Genomic DNA, 24,343 nt, shown 5'->3' with positions numbered 1-24,343 from the left:
TCACAATATTTCAGTTGTATACAGTAAGAAAGTATCCGACAGCAACCCTTTGACATACACACTGGAGTGGTATTCATCAGTGTAATGAAGTAAATCACAATATTTCAGTTGTATACAGTAAGAAAGTATCAGACAGCAACCCTTTGACATACAAACTGGAGTAGTATTCATCAGTGTAATGAAGTAAATCACAATATTTCAGTTGTATACAGTAAGAAAGTATCAGACAGCAACCCTTTGACATACAAACTGGAGTAGTATTCATAAGTGTAATGAAGTAAATCACAATATTTCAGTTGTATACAGTAAGAAAGTATCAGACAGCAACCCTTTGACATACACACTGGAGTGGTATTCATCAGTGTAATGAAGTAAATCACAATATTTCAGTTGTATACAGTAAGAAAGTATCAGACAGCAACCCTTTGACATACACACTGGAGTGGTATTCATCAGTGTAATGAAGTAAATCACAATATTTCAGTTATATACAGTAAGAAAGTATCCGACAGCAACCCTTTGACATACAAACTGGAGTGGTATTCATCAGTGTAATGAAGTAAATCACAATATTTCAGTTGTATACAGTAAGAAAGTATCAGACAGCAACCCTTTGACATACAAACTGGAGTGGTATTCATCAGTGTAATGAAGTAAATCACAATATTTCAGTTGTATACAGTAAGAAAGTATCCGACAGCAACCCTTTGACATACAAACTGGAGTAGTATTCATCAGTGTAATGAAGTAAATCACAATATTTCAGTTGTATACAGTAAGAAAGTATCCGACAGCAACCCTTTGACATACACACTGGAGTGGTATTCATCAGTGTAATGAAGTAAATCACAATATTTCAGTTGTATACAGTAAGAAAGTATCAGACAGCAACCCTTTGACATACAAACTGGAGTAGTATTCATCAGTGTAATGAAGTAAATCACAATATTTCAGTTGTATACAGTAAGAAAGTATCAGACAGCAACCCTTTGACATACAAACTGGAGTGGTATTCATCAGTGTAATGAAGTAAATCACAATATTTCAGTTGTATACAGTAAGAAAGTATCAGACAGCAACCCTTTGACATACACACTGGAGTGGTATTCATCAGTGTAATGAAGTAAATCACAATATTTCAGTTGTATACAGTAAGAAAGTATCCGACAGCAACCCTTTGACATACAAACTGGAGTGGTATTCATCAGTGTAATGAAGTAAATCACAATATTTCAGTTATATACAGTAAGAAAGTATCCGACAGCAACCCTTTGACATACAAACTGGAGTGGTATTCATCAGTGTAATGAAGTAAATCACAATATTTCAGTTGTATACAGTAAGAAAGTATCCGACAGCAACCCTTTGACATACAAACTGGAGTGGTATTCATCAGTGTAATGAAGTAAATCACAATATTTCAGTTATATACAGTAAGAAAGTATCCGACAGCAACCCTTTGACATACAAACTGGAGTGGTATTCATCAGTGTAATGAAGTAAATCACAATATTTCAGTTGTATACAGTAAGAAAGTATCAGACAGCAACCCTTTGACATACAAACTGGAGTGGTATTCATCAGTGTAATGAAGTAAATCACAATATTTCAGTTGTATACAGTAAGAAAGTATCCGACAGCAACCCTTTGACATACAAACTGGAGTAGTATTCATCAGTGTAATGAAGTAAATCACAATATTTCAGTTGTATACAGTAAGAAAGTATCCGACAGCAACCCTTTGACATACACACTGGAGTAGTATTCATCAGTGTAATGAAGTAAATCACAATATTTCAGTTGTATACAGTAAGAAAGTATCCGACAGCAACCCTTTGACATACACACTGGAGTGGTATTCATCAGTGTAATGAAGTAAATCACAATATTTCAGTTGTATACAGTAAGAAAGTATCAGACAGCAACCCTTTGACATACAAACTGGAGTAGTATTCATCAGTGTAATGAAGTAAATCACAATATTTCAGTTGTATACAGTAAGAAAGTATCAGACAGCAACCCTTTGACATACAAACTGGAGTAGTATTCATAAGTGTAATGAAGTAAATCACAATATTTCAGTTGTATACAGTAAGAAAGTATCAGACAGCAACCCTTTGACATACACACTGGAGTGGTATTCATCAGTGTAATGAAGTAAATCACAATATTTCAGTTGTATACAGTAAGAAAGTATCAGACAGCAACCCTTTGACATACACACTGGAGTGGTATTCATCAGTGTAATGAAGTAAATCACAATATTTCAGTTATATACAGTAAGAAAGTATCCGACAGCAACCCTTTGACATACAAACTGGAGTGGTATTCATCAGTGTAATGAAGTAAATCACAATATTTCAGTTGTATACAGTAAGAAAGTATCAGACAGCAACCCTTTGACATACAAACTGGAGTGGTATTCATCAGTGTAATGAAGTAAATCACAATATTTCAGTTGTATACAGTAAGAAAGTATCCGACAGCAACCCTTTGACATACAAACTGGAGTAGTATTCATCAGTGTAATGAAGTAAATCACAATATTTCAGTTGTATACAGTAAGAAAGTATCCGACAGCAACCCTTTGACATACACACTGGAGTGGTATTCATCAGTGTAATGAAGTAAATCACAATATTTCAGTTGTATACAGTAAGAAAGTATCAGACAGCAACCCTTTGACATACAAACTGGAGTAGTATTCATCAGTGTAATGAAGTAAATCACAATATTTCAGTTGTATACAGTAAGAAAGTATCAGACAGCAACCCTTTGACATACAAACTGGAGTGGTATTCATCAGTGTAATGAAGTAAATCACAATATTTCAGTTGTATACAGTAAGAAAGTATCAGACAGCAACCCTTTGACATACAAACTGGAGTGGTATTCATCAGTGTAATGAAGTAAATCACAATATTTCAGTTGTATACAGTAAGAAAGTATCCGACAGCAACCCTTTGACATACAAACTGGAGTAGTATTCATCAGTGTAATGAAGTAAATCACAATATTTCAGTTGTATACAGTAAGAAAGTATCAGACAGCAACCCTTTGACATACAAACTGGAGTGGTATTCATCAGTGTAATGAAGTAAATCACAATATTTCAGTTGTATACAGTAAGAAAGTATCCGACAGCAACCCTTTGACATACAAACTGGAGTAGTATTCATCAGTGTAATGAAGTAAATCACAATATTTCAGTTGTATACAGTAAGAAAGTATCCGACAGCAACCCTTTGACATACAAACTGGAGTGGTATTCATCAGTGTAATGAAGTTAATCACAATATTTTAGTTGTATACAGTAAGGAAGTATCAAACAGCAACCTTTGACATACAAAATGGAGTGGTATTAAGTATTTCATGTTTGTTTGTGGCTGCTGTTTGTCTTTTTGTCTGGCCATGGCATTCTTCTTCTACTTCATGTACTTAATGTGGTTTTTCACTTTTTTACTTGGGTATTGGTGTTGAATACAGGAGCTGTATATTTTGGTGGTGTGTAATGATGTTTCACACTGTTTTTGTTGAATACAAGAGTTCTATATATACATTCAGGTTGCGTAATGATGTTTCTTAATATTTTGAGACTAGGGTATTTGCAATAACTAAAAATTAACATTCAACCTGGCACGGAAAATAAACAGGAGTAACATTTGACTGATTCAAATTGTGTGTTCTATATAATAAATAACTTTATATATGCAAAACATTTTACTTTACTTACTTTACGATCTCTACATTCCAAGTTAGCTCTGTTCTTTACACATAATTCTACCTCTTTTATATTCCCCTCCTTTGCAGCTGTAATAAGTTTCTGTAAGCAAAACAAAGCTTTTACATTTTTCTCTAGAACATACAAATGTATTATAAATGTAATAATTGAATTTAACAAGCTACATTTTTTCAGTTTCAACAGTTTATACCAAATACAGTGATTACCAAGAAGGAGTGAAATTGTTGTCTATAATTTCTTTTTTAAGAAAAGTCTGTAGACAATTGTATTATGCATCAGTTTTGAGATCAGCCTAAGTTTTTGTTGAGGTTTGTGTTGCTCGGTCTTTAGTTTTCTATGTAATGTTTTGAATATAAAAAGAAAATGTGGTATGATTGCCAATGAGACAATTCTACAAAATAGACAAAATGACACAGAAAATAACAACTATAAGTCACCGTACAGCCTTCAACAATGATCAAAGCCCATATGGCATAGTCAGCTATAAATGGCCCTGAAATGACTAATGTAGACTGTTGAATTTTGATTGTTTCTCATTTTTTTCCATGGCGTTGTCAGATTCTCTTCGACTTAAAGAGTTGTGAATGTCCTACACTATCTTACGTTTCTTTTTTTTGGTCTCCTGGAATTTTGTATATTGAAATTCTGTTCACTGTAGTCATTTTGATTTCTCCTGTTCTCCCCCTGAGAATACTGCACGCCTGTATCTTTATGTACAAATTATAGACAACATAGGTCTTATGACATAGGTCACATGACAATGACTGACTCTGAGAATACTGCACGCCTGTATCTTTATGTAAAGTTTATAGACAACATTGGTCACATGATATAGGTCACATGACACTGACTGACTCTGAGAATAATACACGCCTGTATCTTTATGTACAGTTTGTAGACAACATAGATCACATGACATACATTTTGTAGGTCACATGACACTGACTGACTCTGAGAATACTACACGCCTGTAACTTTATGTAGAGTTTGTAGACAACATAGGTCACATGACATTGACTGACTCTGAGAATACTACAGGCCTGTAACTTTATGTACAGTTTATAGACAACATAGGTCACATGACACTGACTGACACTGAGAATACTACAAGCCTGTAACTTTATGTACAGTTTATAGACAACATAGGTCACATGACATAAGTCACATGACAATGACTTTTAAGAAGAAAAACTTACCTCATCCCAACTTGCCATTATATCCTGTAAAGGAAAATGAAATCATTGTGTATTTATAAAAATAAGGAGATATGATTACCAATGAGACAACTATCCACTTAAGTTCAAATGAAGTGGATGTAAGCAATTATAGGCAACGGTACGACCTTCAACAATAAGAACAAGAGGCTGTCAAGTGACAGCAAACTGGATTTTCCTGCATACAATGTAGGTCAAACCCTGAATAGTTGAACAAGTATGGACACAACATTTAAGCTTTTAACAGCTCTGAATTTGGATTCTGATTGAATATTTATAATATCTAGATTATTTTCTAATTAAGAGGGAATGCCAAAAACCATCAAGCTTCCTCCCTAAAATTTATTGAAAGTACATTTTTAATTAATAATGAAAATGATATTTTCAAATCTGAAACACAAACAGGATCATGTAAAAAAATAAACATTGACACACACAGCAAAAATGAATTACCACATAACAACTGTGACATCTACCTTCATAACACACATGACTTTAAAAAAAAAGCCAAAAAGAAATTTTGATGTTATCATTACTCAGGTCAGGAACACTACCTTATATGGAAATGCATGAATTAGCATACTTATGTTCTCGCACGTGTAATTGTTTATTTACGTGTGACGCAATTTATTGTTACCTGTTTTTTTTTACCAATCCACTTAATGAGCAACAATGCATTATGGACTACTACGTGTTTACAATCAACCAAGAACACATGCTACTTACTTAAATACAACACATTTTGTCGTGCAATGCGGGATTAACAATTTAGCTTAGTTTTTCATTTTTTGTATCCAAATTTATAGTTCGTGATATAAAGTATTCGTTCCATGCTCAGATTAATGAAGAGTTCTTTCTATGCGAAGAAAAAAGTGTTTGATTTACCAGATATATAGCTATTCACGTGTTTGATGATGACATGCAGAATTCATGTATTTGTCCATGGCCACCAGACAGCAACAAAACAACAGTGAAAAACACAATTACACATCAGACAAACATATAAGTGTAAAGTTAGCCGTCGATTACAGCCGATGCTAATATTCATGAGTGCAGAAACTTTCGTATAGATAGTTAAAGAGAAATGTGTGATCCATGAATTTTGTGTTCATACAAAAGACGAAGACTAAGAGTTTGTCAAGTATCTGATGGGGTCACTACACTTTTTGAGTTTAAAAATATATATTGCACCTACTTTTATGTTTAAAAAGTTATTTAAATCGAGGACAAAATGTGTTTATATATTTGTCTTTAAGAGACAATAGCGTATAGTCATCAATCGTGGCCATTAATAGCGGACTATACAGTATGGGGTTTTCTCATTGTTGAAATCGTTACAGTTGCCTATCATAACTTATATCCACTTTATTTGTGCTTAAGTGGATAGTTGTCCCATTTGGCAATCATACCCCATCTCCTTATTTTTGTATATAAACATCCCTCAGAAGTTCGGGTTTCCATTATAAAGTATTTACATACACATATATGACAGTGTTTACAAAAAAGTATTGATTTTTGACATATTTCAGTATTTGCCACTTTCAAACTGTTCCCTTTGCTCTGACGGTAGTGGAAAACAACTGTTGTTTCATATGGTTTTCGTCTTTGCTAAGATTTTTTTTTCAAATGGAGATATTAGATTTTTTAAATTTTTAACGGACTCGTACTCGAACATTTGTCAATCTTAATAAAATCATTAATGATGTTAGCCATGTTTATGTTCGACAACGTGGGAAATTTGATATGTTTTGTGAAAATTGCACCTTTACACCTAAACCTGCTATATTTCTTTTATGCCTATTTTAATGGTTGAAATTATGGAAATATTTATATAAAAAAAAATCTTTTATTGAATCTAGTTAAGCCAAATATATCGTTTAATGTTTCATCAATAAAGAAACAGTCAGTTAGTTCCCACTTTAATAATAACCGATATACATTTATTTTGATTTCGTTAATTTCAATTGTTTTCTCGGACCAATATTAAAACCGTAAACCCCAAATTTCAAATTGAAACTAAAAAGGACATTGAATTAGCAGTCTTATAGGTTAAAAAAATCTATTCCTAAAAATTCCAGCTACCTTAAATCGAATGTATTGTATTTTTCAGAATCATGTTGCAATTGGTCGGACTGTTGCAATGCTGCAGGAAACCATTGGGGAAGAACTTCGAACTCAAGACATCCTGAAAGCATATCTTATGTTTGAATGTTTAACAGACCATTCTTATTCATTCAATTGTGTATTATGTGGGCATTATCCTTCTGTTATGATTATGGATGGAGTTCGTAAAACATGCTTTCGCTTTGCAGGTTTGTAATTTTTTAAGCATTACGATTACATTACATGTTTTGCAATTTCGTCTCATTGTTCTGCACATTTTAACAATTGTTTGCCAAATGATACAGGCTCCTTTCTATTGGCCGTTAAACATGTTCATGAACGATGAACTCCCCCATAACAAGGGACAGTGGCGTTTAAAATGCAGCTTATGAATTGTGTATTTGCAAATATAGTATAAATTGAGAAAATGTCATGAACCATTAAAGTTACATGTTTTCATTACAGGTCTCCTTAAACAAAGGAGTAGTCCGGTTAGGACCGATTTTGTCCTCAACTTTCAGGAAATCTAGCGAAAGGTTTTAAACACTTTTTTAACACTTTAGTGTCTATGTCATTTGATTCGATTAATTTATGTGACTGGTTTTAACTGATTTAGTCATTGAAAAAACTCCGATTCAAGCTTGAATATGAAAAAAAGTGGTAGATAATTATAGGGTACTAAAATTGCTTCACAACAATTATACTTCTGCTTCTCATTTGATTGCAAACTTTTTTCTATAGCAGACATGTATGATTCATTTCGTGCTCTGTTCAGTACAATGATGGTATCATAATTACACTTTGTTAATCCATATCAACATTTGATTTAATTTTTTTCAGTTTCCGATATGTGTCAACCAAAACCGAACGAGGAGTCACAAGGAAAAGTGAATATGTCTCTCTACTGGAATAAGGTAGAAAATTCAATAGTAACAGACGGAATAACTAAAGGTATTTAAAGAGATATTTAGGGATTATTATTATAGATATGTTTTACCAAACAGGCTAAATGGCTAATGCTAATCTAAAATTAGAAAAAAAATCTATGATAAACGCTTATCGCAACATATTTTTCAAGGTACGTTTTTTAAAACAATTACATAGTAGCTGGTGGTTTCCGTAAAATTGCGAAGGAATGATTTCAACTTCGCCATTTTAGAATTTTTAGCTTAATAGTTTCCTTGAATAAACAGCAATCCCATATCAAGGAATCATAATATGAAATACAAGCCCTGGAATATCGTATCAATTTGGAGATATATACTCTGTACTGACCAGTACCAGTTATTTCAATGCAGTGACTACACACATTTTTACAAATAGTATAGGTAAAACAGCGTTTTGAAATTAAAATCTCCGTTTAGCCAATATATAAAATGTATTAACAAATACATATCAGTTGTGTGATAGCTTGGGCCTTCATTTCTGTATTTCTTGTATAACCGTATTTTCCCCGTTTGTCTTCCTTTATTTTTGAACACTACTAATAGTATTATTTATTCTATATATACACTTTTTAATAAAGAACTTGATTTATTTTTACAGGCAAAAAGTTTCTATCAAGTATATGTCCTACATATGACAATTGGGCTCCCTGGATTGGAGCATCTAGCAGATTAAATGAATATGCATACAATACTGAATATATGAAATGTCAGCACAATTCAGACACAGACACAGAGCCCATACCAGACGAGGTATTGAAGAACTTAAGAGACGAAAAGGTAAATGCTTAACGCCTTTTAAGTCTGCGGTCCGTTCTTCAAAATGTGTATATGTAATTGTCGACTGTATACCAACAAATCTGTCTGACGAAACAGCTACAAAAATGTGTCGTAACGAGTAATTCATAAGTGTCCGCTGTATTCATTAGTATAGTTTTAAAAGAAAGATAAAAATAGAGTAAATTCCATTTTTTACGACGATTATGACCAAAAAAAGTTGATGACGTCACGCTCACATACCCATGCAAGTTGTGTCTATGAGCTGATAGTCATACAAAATAAATAGAAGACTTATTACATCCAAAAATTAAAAAAATGCATTATAAAACAGATTATATTTTAAGATTTTAAAAAAAGTTGATGTAGGGCGTTGGCTGGACGGACACATTGCTGACGGTATTATCACGATGTCTCAGATGCAAGGATTCAAATTCCGATTAAGTTGAGACAAAGTGTTAAAATTATACACAACTGCTTTTAACATTAGCACAATAATGTGTTTGCAAGTTTGTGGGAGCAAATTTTTATTCTTCCTTGATGATCCAATGGGGATCAAATTTTTCAAATGAACTTTTTTGTGATTTGTCATAAACATCATTTTTTATTGCAGAAATCTACAGTGAAGAGGTTTTGCAGAGAGTTAGGGATTAAACCTGGCAATGGCTCTGTATTAGATCTTATTCTGAAAATGAGGGAGAATTCAGTCCGACAAAGTAAATACGACGAAGTCTATGAGAAGATTTTTAGAACAACAGGTTCGTTTTGCCTCGCATGCAGTGTGTCTTGGGTAATGCGATAAGGATATGTCCTGAGATATGTCTTAAGATGATGCCTAAGTGGTCCTGTGACAGTTTGAAGGCTAGTCTTATGGCGTTTGTAGGGCATGTCTTATGATAGACCTAATTTCGACTATATTACGACCATCTTAAAGTATCTATGTAATTTTAATAAAATACGTAGAGAATTGAATGAAATATATAATGATAAGAAAGAAAAATTAATGTCTGATAGAATTTAGCAGTTATGCCCTTTTCGTCAAAAACGTGCATCTTATGATTATGAATGGTGTATTTTTAGATAGGTTACCAATTAAAGTTTGTGTTTCTTTACAAGTGAAAACGTATAAATAGGATCAGCTTCACGTCACCATTCTGTGAAGAAAGTTACAAATGTGATCGGTGATCATAATTTTACTACATATCACTGAAGAGACATTTATTGTCGAAATCCGGATCTGGTGTACAAAAAAATATTGACACCTTATGTTTGTAGCATAATATTTTAGCCACTAGTTAATTGTTTACATCTCATGGTTAATTTTATTTGGCAATTGCCAATGGCAGTCAGCAGGGAACATCAGTTTTTCGACCTGTTAGTCCAATGCGTTTTGTTTAAATATACTTTTCACTTTTTGGTCTTTTGGAAAATGTTGTTTTTGCTGTTTTAGACCCTTCTACAACGAAATTTGATTTACATGCACACGTATAAAATTGCGGTTGTTATCCAACGCAATCATATGTTTGAACGTAGTTTTCAATTTAACATATGTATGTGTACATATTAAATCTTTAATACAAAATAGTAATTGATTTGAAATAAATTTCAGGTGGATGGGTAATAGGATTATGTCCCCATTCCGTGGTATATGCATCCAAGTGTCTTCTTCGTGGCGAAAGTCCAAGAGATTTTGTAGATCTTTTGCGATCACTTAAACACCAGCCAAATGTGGTAATTGTTGATGTGGCAAACAAAGTTGCTTCATGTGGCAACCGTTTACAACCAGGAATGTTTCATCCACATGAAGGAAGAGTTGCAGAGACAACAGATGAAAACTTATGTAGAGCCGAAGAGGGTTTACCATTTAGTCTTCCGTTCTTACAGCAAACAGAAGATGAAGTGGACGAATCTAGCAACCCAACGACTGGTTCTTCGGACCATTACTGTCTATTTGATTGGTTCCATGAAGGAAACTGTAAAGAGCAGAAAGAAAATCTCCGCAAAATTTCTCTTGTTGAAGGATTGGCTGGTTCCATTGATACCCAAGCTGCTGAACAATTTTTCAACTCTTTGAAACGTGACCTATATTTTATAAATCAGATGTCACCGTTAGTTCACGTATTCATTTGCCGATTATTGTTCCATCTTCACAATGAAACTGTCAACGATCACCTATGGTCACAGCAACAAAAAATGACACCATACACACTAAGTATGAATGAATATGGCCAGGTTCGACATACCAAAAATGCAACGACAAACGGAACCAAATGCAGTTTTTTTAGAAGAAGTTCAAAAACAACAGAAAAGGATGCAACAGACAATGTTCGTACCAACTTCGAACAGGAAGAGGAGGCAATATATACAGCAGAACCTGTGCCTGTTACGATACGAACACAAGGTGGAGCGCCAACGGATAACAGCTTGGTTGCATTGTTCAACACAAAAATAAGAGAGTATTTAGAGGCGTCTGAAGAGTTAAGTGTAGATGAGCAAGAAGCACTCAATCGGAACATGAAATATGCCAATAAAACCATAGGGACATCTGCATCAATTGAAAGACGACAACAGATATCAGAACATATTATCAATGACATTTTTATGCAGTGCCAGGGTTCATCCAACTACTGTGGTCTTTGTGTCGTCAATAATATATTGGGACCGGACCAGCACAACAACTTTCCTGTTACAATAGAACAGATGGACGAACTTGCAGACAATATGTGGTTGAATATAGCAAATGACCCATTTTCAACCCCATCATTCATACTCCCAGTTCTCCGTGACAGGGAAGGATTTTACACAATCGAAGTTCTCCTGGCTGCATTGGAACACAATGATCTAACGACTGTAAGGCTTGATCCATCAATCGTTAATCACTCCACTATAGAGGATATTTGGAACAGCCTTAAACTGTACGATAAAGAAGCAATAAGTCTGCTTATAAGATACAAGACAACCGCTCACTACGTTGCTATAACTTGGAGAGGAAATTGTTATCGCCTTATAGATTCCAGGGAACCTTCAGCTAGTTTGATTAGTCCAACACAGATGAGTTGTTTAATTAAATTACACTGCAACCATCCAGGTTCAATCTATCTAGTTCAGGTATATCAAGTTATTCGTATGTTTGTGATATAAATAAGATGCTTGGTATACATCAATGAGACAGGTACCAACGACTCATACAACAAAAGTCATGCGGTATTCAAACATGTACAAATCCTAAAATCTAGATATAAATGTACATATTAAATATACAAACGAAAGCATCTCTCAGATTTTCGTGAAAGATATTGTGGTCAATATAATGGACTTTGATGCGACTGTCATACAAGTAAGAAGTTAAGCTAGCTATAAAACCAGGCTTAGTCCACTATTTTCTACACGTCTGTACACAGTCAGGAATATGACAGTTGTTGCATGTATTAATATTTTTCGTTAAATGTGTTTTAGCTTCTGATTTTGCCTTTTAATTCATGTAATTACGGACTTTACTTTTTGGAATTTTCATCGGAGTTCCGTACTTTTGTAGTTTTAATTTTTGAACAATTAATTAAATAGAAATTTTCATTTTCAAAGTTGGTAAAGTCTAGATGAAGGTAAAAATAAACTAACAGTTGAACGAGAGTCAAACTTGTTTTAATTACTGTAAAAATAAAAACAAGATTTATTTAGGACTACTTGTAGCATTAGACACAAATTGAGACCGTTTATGGACCGAATAAGTGTATTCAATTACTTCAAGATATTATTGTCAAAACAGAATGATAGTTTTCAATCATGTACAGGAGGTGTGTCTTTGAAGGATTAGATCATATTTTATCAAAAAGCATAATAAATACATGGTTATCAATTTCACTTAACAAAATATCTATGTAAATACTTGTGTATATAACAAACTTCATGAAATGATTAAGACTTATTATACATTAATACATTATATGAATAATATATATATATCAATTTGTAAATAAGTCTAAATTGAAAACTACGTTCAAACCTATGACTGCGTTGGATAAAAACCGCAATTTTTATACGTGTGCATGTCAAACAAATTTCGTTGTAGAAGGGTCTAAAAACAGCACAAACAACATTTTCCAAAAGACCAAAAGAGTGAAAAAGTATATTTAAACAAAACGCATTTGACTAACAGGTCGAACAACTGATGTTCTTTAACCCTGCTGACTGCCATTGACGATTGCCAAATAAAATTGATCACAAGATGTAACAAACTGGATCTCAATATAAATTTAATACGTCACAGAAAAAAAAAAGTTGTTAACTTGTGGACAGGATGTTGTGCCACAAATTCGGTGTCAATATTTCTTTAGTACACCATATCCGGATTTCGACAATAAATGTCTCTTCAGTGATGTTAGCGATCGAAACGGTATTTGGAAGGCCAAATAAAAAGTACCCTCATTTTTTAGAGAAAGTACCCTCATTTTTAGATTAACTCCTGAATTTTAAGAGTCAATATATAGGATGAACGGATCATATAAGATAAGATAAGATAAGATAAATTTTATTTTCCAAATTAGGTCCCCAGGGGGGCATATACACATAACATATATGATTGATACAACATACAGTATTTTACATAACATTGTAAAATAAACTATTGAAATAGTCATACAGGTATTATTTGTTATATAAAAAAGTATTTTGAGTTGCTACTCCAGAGATGTGGCAAACCCCATTTTGTTTCTCACTTGATTTTATAATATTTTGCTGAAAATGTATAAATATAAAATATAAACCGAATATATCAATTTGTAAGACTAATTATGATAGCATGCTGCCGAAAATGTAATTACATAGATCTGTATTATGATATGTGATAGTAATATTAACATATATCAGTTATTTAAGTTTTTCTTGAATTTTAGAGAAATGCAACAAGTGAAGAGGAATACTGGGAGAGGACTTTCGAAAACCAAGAATCTCCTCATACGGTAATAAATAGAAATAACTGTATATATAGTGTTTATAACACCTAGTCAAATATCAAACTATAATTATCAGTAAAAATTAATATTTTTATAAAATAAGTCCATTTACAAGATATCAGTTTAATTTTTTTTGGTTAGTTACCAATTTTTTAAAGATTTTTTTTATTGGAGTTGCAACATAAACTGTATCAGAGCCCCCGAAATATTTTCACCATCTCTGTATTTTGGTTCAAATGTGTTGAAGATAAACTCCTCATTGATACCAGGAACGAAATTTAAGATTAACGCCAGACGCGCGTTTTGCTACAAAAGACTCATCAGTGACGCTCGAATCAAAAATGTTATAAAAGGCCAAATAAAGTACGAAGTTGAAAAGCATTGAGGACCCAAATACCTGCTGAAAGCTTGCATGGATGTTACGTAACTAAAATTGAAAAAAAAACTGAAAAAGCAAAAAAAAACCAGTTTACTGTCATATAATATCGATCTCAAATACATGTACATATAACCCCGCTCCATGCTTTTTCTAACGCATGTCCAAAGTTGAGAGCCCGTAATTCGTTGATTGTCGTTGGCTTCTGTTTGTTTTATTTGTTTTACGTATAGTGGTTTTACATAGATTAAGCCACTTTGTTATTTAAAATTATTTAACAGTTTATCAAGTTATGGTATTTATCTACTTAATTGTAACGTCGTACGGTAACCTTTAAGTTTATGTGTTTTGTTTTCTTTATATAAATAGATATTTTGCAATCGTACCGCATCTTTTTCTTTTTGTATTAAAATTACATTCCTATTAAAAAGGCTACAGAAACGAATGGGAACCGACAGAACCAATGCGAAACAAACATGGAAGAAGATATATTGGATAATATGGAATCAAAGAGACATGACCTGAATACGGCGACGCATCCGAAGGTCAGATTAAATATTGATTATAACTCATAAAACAAATTAATTATATCGCTGAAATAACTTATTTGACAATTTTTCCACATTTTTATACCTACTAACCATGCTAACGTTGGATAAATGATTTAATTAAAACCATTCGACGATTCGTTTATCAATACTGGTTTGCTTAACTTCCAGTGACGAAAGCCGTTGTAAATGAAGTGTTTAAAGAGGATAATGAGTTTGAGGCCCAATTATTTTTGCCATACAACAAATTTTCATCTTCCGTAGCTACGTGTAAAATCATGCCACAAATGCAAACAAGACCAGCCTATTTTAACGAAAAAATGTCATAAAACAATTAAGAAATTGCAGTACTGCATGTGTTGGAATTGGTAATTTGACGTTGTTGTCCATACCTGGGCCCGGTTGTTCAAAAGGCCGGATAAAGTTGTTGAAACACTAGGGGCGGGATTTTTTTTAAAACCCAAATTATCATGTAATTTAATATGATCTTTTTTTCATGTTAGGACAATACAACGAAAGACGTAGAAGAACAATCTAGTGATGAAAACGACAACGGTTCAGAATATATGACAAACGTTGAAAATATAATGGTAATCATTACTTAATATGCTTAAATTTATGAATAGGTGATTATAATAATCATAAACGGTGAATACTTGTATCATCATACCACATCTAATTATTTCTATATCCTATATTATCTAAGTAGATTTGTAGATATAATCAAAAGCATGCAATCCTTCAATTTTACCAATTTTATTTTAGACCACTGAACATGAGTCTGGAAAAGCATGGTGTCTTTTCCCTTACTTATCCTTCTCAAAATTCGAATCCTTACGATATATATCAAGTCATCCCAGTCATCGATCGTTGTAGCGGAATCGTCTTGGTTCTAGTTCGTGGGTTAATTTCCCAGTTCAAGTTTGTTCGGAGCAACAACAAAGACTGATTAGCTCGGAATCAGAATGATGTGTATCTTGTTAACCAGCAATATAATATGCAGCTTTTCCAGAAATATTAATTTATATTTTTACCACTTACACATGTTTTCATCTGTTCATATGTCCATGAATCCATGATATATTTGCCACTTGACGTTAACTACCAATCAATAACCACCATCATTGAAAATTAGAGCGTGTCAGATATAACTTACTATCGCTTGAATAATTAACACAGATTGCAACATTCGTATTCGCTTATTATTGTGCACATTCGGGAATCCGAACAAGACTTAAAAATAAACAATCCGTCTTTATTTCAGGGCGAACGTTATTACGAACTAAGGAAGAAACCAACACAGGTATACTTTATTTAATTTAAGCATACACCGTATATAAACAAAACAACGTAACAAATGCCCACCGAAAGCTTTACTTTGTGAAGCCCAGGTGGTCGTGTGGTCTAGCGGGACGGCTGCAGTGCAGGCGATTTGGTGTAACGATATTACAGTAGCATGGGTTCGAATCCCGGCGAGGGAAGAACCAAAAATTTGCGAAAGCAAATTTACAGATCTAACATTGTTAGGTTGATGTTTAGACGAGCTGTGTATTTATATATATTATAATTATACCCGTGCTTTAAAGAAAGGGGTATACTGTTTTACCTATGTCTATCCGTCCGTCCGTCAGTCAGTCCGTCCCATGAATATTTTTCGTCGCATTTTTCAGAAGTCAGGAACTACAATACAAGGATTTCTGAAATTTGATTTCAGGGTTTATCTAAGTCAGCTATACCGTCTGATGCGTTTTCAGATTGATCACTTGACAACTTCATGTTTACCGAACACTAAAGTCTTGTATGATTTTACACATGATAGCCAAGTTGAAAATTTTCGTCACACTTTTCTCAGGAACTACAATACAAGGATTTCTGAAATTTGATTTCAGGATTTATATAAGCCAGTTATACCGTGTGATGCGTTTTCATCACCCGACAACTTCCTGTTTATCGAACACTTGCATATTTTCACACTATTTATATTATCCACTTGCGGCGCTTGTTTGTACAAAATTACATCTTGTACATAACATATACATATATAAAAACCTAAAGAGAGGTGATTTAAAAAGATCAAATTGATAATAATTGTCCTATAACTCAATTCATTTAGATCGATAAAAAGTTTCGCAAAAGAATCTCCAAAGTTTCATAAAAAAAACTGATCAGAGCAATTTTGAGATGAAAAATCCTGCTTTTAATATAAACAAAACACAAGAAGTAGCAAATGTAAAATCTAAAGTTTATAAAAATCAAAATGGACCTCAAATCATATAAACAATTCGTCCAAGTTTCATGCAGATTAGTTAAAGTGTTTTTGAGTTATTGTCCAACATGATGACGACGGAAGGATTTATGTACAACGGTATACCATTTTGTAAACGTCCTGTATATATAAACTATGAAACTAACGTTACATTGTAATAAAACCATATTGAATAGAAGGATCATTTCCGTTTTATACTTCACAGAAAAGAAGGAAAAGTTTTTGGTATGAATACGATCAGAAGAGGAATGGCAAGGGATTGCAAAGTTGTGTAAGTGTCTGTCTTTAATTATATATATATACATCAACAGCAGTCGAAAAGTCTGAAACGATATTTAATATCTCCAAAATTTTACTATAAAGGAAACTTTACCAATTGTAAAAAAATGTACTGATAAACGATGTGTGATTTTTCAAAATTTAATAGAAGAAAGTTCAATTTATTTCAAAAATGGAAAGCACTATATGTCTTGTAAAAGTTTAAATGTCATCTATGACACAGTAATTGATAACTATAGGTCACTTTACGGACTTCAACAATGAGTAAACCCATATCGCATAGTGAGCTATAAGAAACAATAAAATGATAAATTTCAACAATACAAACGAGCAAAGTTATTTTTAACTTTTGAGGCTTAACATTGTTAAAAAAATAATATTTTGAACTGTTATATATTTAGTCTATGGAAGATATTCTTAGGAATACAGATAAGAAGGACGATCTTAAAAGTGATAAAGAGGGCAGTATGAAAGGTAAACTACTAGTATACAAACTCTATATTGTACACAAATTGTTTCTTCAAAAAGAAAACGATTTGATTACTAAGTTGCAAAAGTTTAGACTCTTTATAGGCCTTAGATCAGTGCAAGAATCGAAAGGCTAGAGGATCAATTAAGAGTATAATATAATATATTATCGAAAGGCTATAATACAATATATCATACTCTTAATTGATCCTCTAGCCTTTCGATTCTTGCACTGATTATAAATAATTGCAAAACTAATGTGGCATCTCGTGTGGCATTCGAGAACACTTTTTCTGAACAGGATATTGGATTTCCACCATTCCGTTGAATAACATGTTAAAGTCAACGATTTCTTACTACAAAGTGATATCTGTGAGGTTAAGTACAAAATTTGGTTTCAAGAGGAAGGAATAAAGTCTCACTCAACTTGTTTTAAGAGGCAACTTTTTTTAGAACAAAAGAAGAACAGTGTTGCTTGGTAATCCGAAGGCCAAAGCTTCTCAAAGGACGCCAGAGCAATCTCGGACCATATAAAAAACGTTACATCAAGAGACAAAAATAAAAAAATCTATAGGCTCTTATACAGCCTTCAGCCATGAGCAAAGCCCATACCGCATAGTCAGATATTATAAGGCCCCGAAGTGACAATGTAAAACAATTCAAACGAGCAAACTAACGGCCTTATGTATGTACATGTACACAAATTGAACGGCTCGAAAAACAAATATATGTAACACATTAACAAACGATATTTTTTGCGTGGTGCTTCATTAATGTTCCACATGAGTAACATATATACAGTAAGCATTCATTTGTTGTTTCAGATATGTCAACGAGTTCTGAGTTGGAACACGATGTTTTTTCAGATATGTCAACGAGTTCTCAGTTGGAACACGATGTTTCAGATAGATCAACGAGTTCTCGGTTGGAACACGATGTTGTTTCAGATAGGTCAACGAGTTCTCAGTTGGAACACGATGTTGTTTCAGATATGTCAACGAGTTCTGAGTTGGAACGCTGTTGGAGTTCTGATGTTGAACAGGTAAGCAGATTCAATCAAACCGGTTATGAATATATTAACAATTAGTGCAGAACAACGAAAAATGTTATTCTTTTTGAAATTTGGAAAAAATATATATGGTGTGTCTATCCTTAAGATGTAATTACTGACTGAGTAACAACTTTTAAAGAAAGGATATAGTTGTGATCACTAGAACATGTTTATAAATATTCATACTAAGTTTACTAAATATTTTTAAATATCTATCCAATTTCAACAACACTTTTCCAGTCGCATCAATTTTATTTGGCCCGTAAATGGCATAGGAGACATGTATAGTTGCCGCATATATTTATTTCTTAGCCGAATGAGAGATTGACTAGTTATATAAAAAAATTCAAAAATAGGTTAAAAAATTTCATAGTTATCGTTTTAACAGCTACAGAAAGACAGTTCAGATAAACAGGAAATTGGAGGCAGCGAAGAGGAAGAGTACGATATAGATGATGGTAATTTATTTTGAATTCTCCATTTTCTTTTTTGCTCACAAAGAAAAAAGTAAAGATCATTTCCAGTTCAAAAAGAAAAGAAAACTGCGAATTGGTTTCGATAAAAAAAAGTATAAAATGAACATTTTACAAGGACATCTTTATATAAAAAAAGAAGATGTGGTATTATTGCCAATGAGACAACTATCTACAAAGACCAAAATGACCTAAACATTAACAACTATAGGTAACCGTACGGCCTTCAACAATAAGCAATGCCCATATTTGTAGTTTGTAAGCATTATCTTTTAATGTTCTGTAGCTATGATGCAGAATTATTTCTCGGGCCCTTTATATAAATGTTCGATGTGAGCCAAGGCTCCATGTTGAAGACCGTATTTTGGCCGTTAATGTTTTTATGCCCCACCTACGTTATTAGAGGGGCATAATGTTATCTGGTCTGTGTCTCCGTTCGTTCGTTCGTTCGTCCGTGCATCCGTTCGTCCGTTCGTTCCGCTTCATGTTTAAGTTTTTGGTCAAGGTCGTTTTTGATGAAGTTGCAGTCTAATCAACTTAACTTTAATTCTAATGGCAAATGAAAGCATTGACCCTAATTTCAGGGTCTACTGAACATATAAAATGATGCGCGAGTGTGGCATCCGTATACTATGGACACATTCTTGTTTTATAATAAAGTGTACCTTGGATGGCGAGTTGTCTCATTGGTACTCATACCACATCTTCGTGCATCTACTTATTTATTTAACAGTCTCCGTTTATAAAACCTCGGTCACACCTTAACGGACAGCTAGAACGGATGTCTAATGGATAACTTTTTTACCGTTAGAGTCTGTTCGTTTTATCCGGTAAGGTGTGACCGAGGCTTTATGTTTGAAATTATTAAGAAACTAAGGTTTCAACTCCCTCAGGCAAAATTGACTTTAGATGGATTTGGCTATTTATTTTTATTTGAGTATTTTTGTCATATATATATATATCGTGTCGGTACTTATACATCTTCGGATTTCAAATACTTGGCTTTGAGCATTCCTGATGAAGGTTAGTCCAGAAAAGTGCTTCGGATGCGAGGAATTATTGAACATGTTGTTTTCAATTTTTTATGCCCCACCTACGATGTAGAGGGGCATTAAGTTTTCTGGTCTGTGGCTCCGTCCGTTCGTCCGTCTGTGCGTCCGTTCAGGTTAAAGCTTTTGTCAAGGTAGTTTTTGATGAAGCTGAAGTCCAATCAACTTGAAACTTTGTGCACTTGTTGCTTATGATATGATCTTTCTAATTTTAAAGCCAAATTAGACTTTTTGATTTCCTAATTTTGATGCTATATTTTATTAATTTGAATGCCTTCAATAGCTATCTATTGTAGAATGAATAAAAATACAGTTATCACTTCAATCATTCTAAGCACACGACAATTATAATCTGGTAAAATAATGTTTTTTTTATCTTCAGATTTCTCACTGGAATTTGCTGATTTTGAAGTAAGTAAATTATTAATGCAAGCACTTATTACTGTTATCATAATTGTGATAAAGGTCAACAGCAGTGAAGCCGATAGCTTTATAAAGTCCCATTACATTATAATACCTTCTTTCTGTTGTACGAAGCTTGGTGGTGGATGGTGGAGCCTACTGAAAAAACTTGTTCATTTTTCGTTCTGGTCTTCTGTCACACTTTTGCATAAACAACTAAACTGATCCTGAACAGAGTAACTAAATTAAATAATATTCATCCGAGTCTTACTCGCATGGTGTATTTTTGCGTCTCCGTTATAATGCATGGATATATCTGCACTAAACAAATTTGACTCGACTTATACTTCTAAAAAACTCATAATTAAATGACACTTCTCATATAATGCAATTGTCTTTAGGTTTTCCTCAGTAAATTGGTTCAATTCGTCGAATATGTTTTAATGATAGTTCAAATGCAAAACCAATGTTTATGAAAAACCAAGTACAATTATTTGCCAATCGCTATCAGAGCTTCTAAAGTTTATAGTGGCAGACACCACGACAAAGATTCCAGAATGATAGAAACATTCATAAGAGTTTCACTTCAAGTGATACTTAATTTCTTTTTTAGCAAATGGGGATACTGACATATATTTATGGAATCATGGACTGTATGGACAGTACTTGGTGAGTTAAAAATCATTAAAAGCACGACATTTCTTAGTTCAGTACGGACGTGGACGTTGATACCAGATTTACAAGCTTTTTTAATCTTTATTTAACCATAGATATAGGAAGATATGGTATGAGTGCCAATATACAACTCTCCATGCAAATAACAATTTATCAAAGTAAACATTATAGTTCAAGGTAAAGCCTTCAACACGGAGCATGTTTACTGAGTACTCACGTCTGATGCGATATTTTTGGTCTAATATAACCAACTAATTATATGATGTATAATGCCAATCAACCTTGCAGGCAACATTAATTTCCTCGACTTACACCACTGGTGATGAATTACAACCATTTAACTTGAAAAGAGTGGGGGTTATAACCCAATTGGATGAAAAAAAAAAAATATATTCAAGCAGATGATTAAAAAATATATTCTGAATCCAGTCCCCCTAATACCTTATAGTGATAAATTTAGAAGAAGAAAAAAACTATTGATTGAAGGCATTTGAGAACTAAATAAAATCCTATTTCAAGGGGATAAAAACCTTAGCCCCTTTTGAAGTTAAAAGTTTTTTCCCTAATTTAAACTTAGAATTTAAAAATTATGGTGTGTGTAAACTCTATCTAGTTCAAAGAGGTATGTTTTTTTTCTTCCACTGCAAGCAGCAGACTTAAAAGCCATGATATTACACTAATTGATTTATTATATGTTATGCTGATTGGGGTTTTTTTTTGTGTCTGCATTTCGGAAGAGTATTGTTGTTGTTGCATCATACTGCAACAGTATACCAATTATCATTTTGTCTTTGCAGTGATAAGGCTGATCACGAGCGTCACCATCAATTTATTTGCAACCCTGAAACAATATATAATAAAGAAAGGAAAAGAGTAGCTTTTGGTTTCGGAGTAATTTCTAATAAGGTATGCATCAAGGTTTTAATCAACGTATACGATTGTTTCTTATATTATTTTAACAAATGTGTTGATATTGTTAATAAATGCTGTATGCAATAGATAAACATAAACATCGAGGAAATCAAAAGTAAAAACTTTTACGGAAAGGGGACAACCCCCGTATTCAGTTTAAACAACTGCAAGTGAATTATTCATGCAAGAGAATAATTCACCGTTATTGTTTCTTAGCTTAATTAGACAAGATTTAAACATAGTTTCATCTAAAAGCGAATTATTATTTCACTTTTAAATTTCGTTAATGATTGAAAAAAATATATGCTAGATTTTTTTCTATATCTCGTAGCTAGAACCTCTTTAATTATCATGCATCACTTGAAAACAGAAGTTAAAAAAATAAGTTAAAAAGCCCTAACACAGTTGTTGAAATTGACCAAATTTAATATAAGGGCAACATTACGAATAAACGTTTCAACCTTTCATTCAATCTAATGACCATTAATTTCATCTTTTTCTATCAACTATGAAAGTTGAATACATGAATAGAAACGGAGTAAAAAGTGAATGCTTTTCCCTTTTCCTAGTGACTTCACTTACCTGAACTCAAATGTGTCGGTACTATATCTTGACATATTTTTAATATAAATACTCTTTTAAACATAAATCGTGTTCACAGTATATGAATATCTTGAATGGTCGGGTTTTTTTTGCAGATTATTAGTGCTCTGTTGAAGTTTTTGACAGAAGAACTTATATATAACCACCAGGTTCCCTTCAGATTCGGCGGCAGAAGAATCAGAAAGCTGAAAAATATTGAACTTAACAATATTTTTTTGAAATATAAATTGTAAGTTTAATCTTGTTGTCCATCTGTCGATTTATACGGGATGCTTATTTTCTTGTAACAATTAAAGCCTATCGTAGCTGGGCTTCCAAAATGTTGTAAATTACATTTTTTTTCAAGAAAAAGTATCTCACAAACAGGCTTTGAAAATTTTAACAAAATGCATGTTTCCAAAATGCATGTTTGTAAACTGCGATCACTCGACAAAAAGCTTCATATTGTGACTCGCAGATGATATTTTACAATGTCAACATGCAGACAACCTGATAATCGGTACATCATGATTTTTATCGCATTGTAGTTATTTAATTATGACGCTGTGATTAGTTTAACCGTGACGTGGTGAATCCACCATATGCAACCCATGTCATCCTCTTCAATAGATCTTATGTTAGTGGGGTTACGTTGTTCAATAGAGGTTATGGTATACCATGTTAACATGTTATGGGGTTATTCTATTGAAATAAAGTAACGTAGTATTATAACCATGCTAGTATATGATCAGTATATGGTGTGGGGTGATCTTATTCAAATAAAATAACACAGCTATGATACAAAATTGAAATTTAGCATAATAGTATGGAGTTATACTATTCAATAAGGACTGAATCTCTATGGAGCCGTATGGCCGTTAGTCAGTTATATATTTGGTAAGGGTCATGACGAAAACGCCACGATCACGTATTCTATTTATGTAGCGAAAGGTTCAAATCTGCAAAATATGCATAAATAAGTCGATGTCTTAAAATGACTTTACAAACAAACAAATAGGAATAATTGTTTTTAACCATTACAAGCTGAAGTTTAAATTTTGTTTATTTATAATTTCAGTTTTGCTGACAACTATGTGACCTTTGTGCTACACAAGGAGGCAATCGTATATTTCATCCAGAAGACAACAATGTGCCCATATGAGTTGGCAAACGAAAAATGTATGGAGAAAGAAATAGATGTTAATAATGAGGTGCAAAAGAAGTATAGAAAATAACTATGAACATTCAAGTTCAAAATATATATTATGATTCAAAATTTCATTTTTGAGTGATTGAGTATTTTGTAAAAAAAGGGGGAGGGTTTTTTTTACATGTTGTGCCGTATCTCAATAACAATTTATGATTAGTTCTTAAGACTTTACGCACTTCTTTGTCATATTTATCTTAAGTTCTGTATACTTTTTGGTGATGATTCAAAATTTTAATTTTGAGTTATTGAGTATTTTGTTAAACAGGGGAGGTTTTTTTTACATGTTGCGCCGTATCTCAAAAATAATTAATGATTATTGC

This window comes from Mytilus trossulus, chromosome 5 (assembly GCF_036588685.1).
Source record: "Mytilus trossulus isolate FHL-02 chromosome 5, PNRI_Mtr1.1.1.hap1, whole genome shotgun sequence".
NCBI classification, from domain to species: domain Eukaryota; kingdom Metazoa; phylum Mollusca; class Bivalvia; order Mytilida; family Mytilidae; genus Mytilus; species Mytilus trossulus.
Note: the sequence above shows the minus strand (reverse complement) of the source record.